We start from the raw sequence: 883 nt of genomic DNA, 5'->3' as shown, positions 1-883 counted from the left end.
TATGTCTCATTCAGACAAACGGATGAGTCTCCTTTGCAATATGAATATGAGCTTTTACACAAGAAGTGTATAATACACACAAGTTGATGAGTACAGCGTTTAATGTACCTGTGCACAAACTCTTCTTGGGGGGGGGGGGGTAGATTTACGTATAACAAACAATCACTACAATTGCTAAATGTAAATCCATGCTTATATGTTAGTCTAATTCATCATCATATTTCAATTAGTATATCCTCTTGCACTAACTTTCATGTTTAAAATGAGCTATCTTCACTCTTGTTGATAACGCAGTATTCAGTTTCAAAGTAATATTGCACATGTATGATGAACATCTTTTCTAAATAACTTCCTAAATTTTGTTTTCAGTTATACATGTATTTATCGGACTTATTTGAATTCAGATTCTCTCCAACCTGATTTTGAATTGAAAATAACTTCATTATTGATTACAAAAAATAATTCCACTTTCATGGTTTGATTGCTATTTACAGATAATTATGCACTGGATTCTGTAGTACAAGTCATACAGATGCATGTTTATGTGTGTATTTAAATGATTTCTGGTAAGGTAATAAAATGGATGTAAAGCGTTTCATAATCCTGCATTATTGGTGTGTTTTGACATGTGGCATTTGTTAGTGTATGTGGTTACGTGTGATTTTCTTTTTTGTCCAGTTTGTTTGTTCCTTCTATTATAAGTGACTTACATATCTGTATCAAACTATTGATTTGTTTCATTTCAGTTGTATTCTAAAGATAGTTCATACACTATTTAACTGGAACACAACGGTAAGTTATTGCGTAATAACAATTGAACACTTCATACCTAAAACTACCATTACAACTGTTTTCACATTTTCTACCAAAAATGTTCTTCTCT

Source organism: Ostrea edulis, chromosome 9 (genome assembly GCF_947568905.1).
Source record: "Ostrea edulis chromosome 9, xbOstEdul1.1, whole genome shotgun sequence".
In the NCBI taxonomy this organism is placed as follows: domain Eukaryota; kingdom Metazoa; phylum Mollusca; class Bivalvia; order Ostreida; family Ostreidae; genus Ostrea; species Ostrea edulis.
This window is presented reverse-complemented; position numbering follows the sequence as displayed.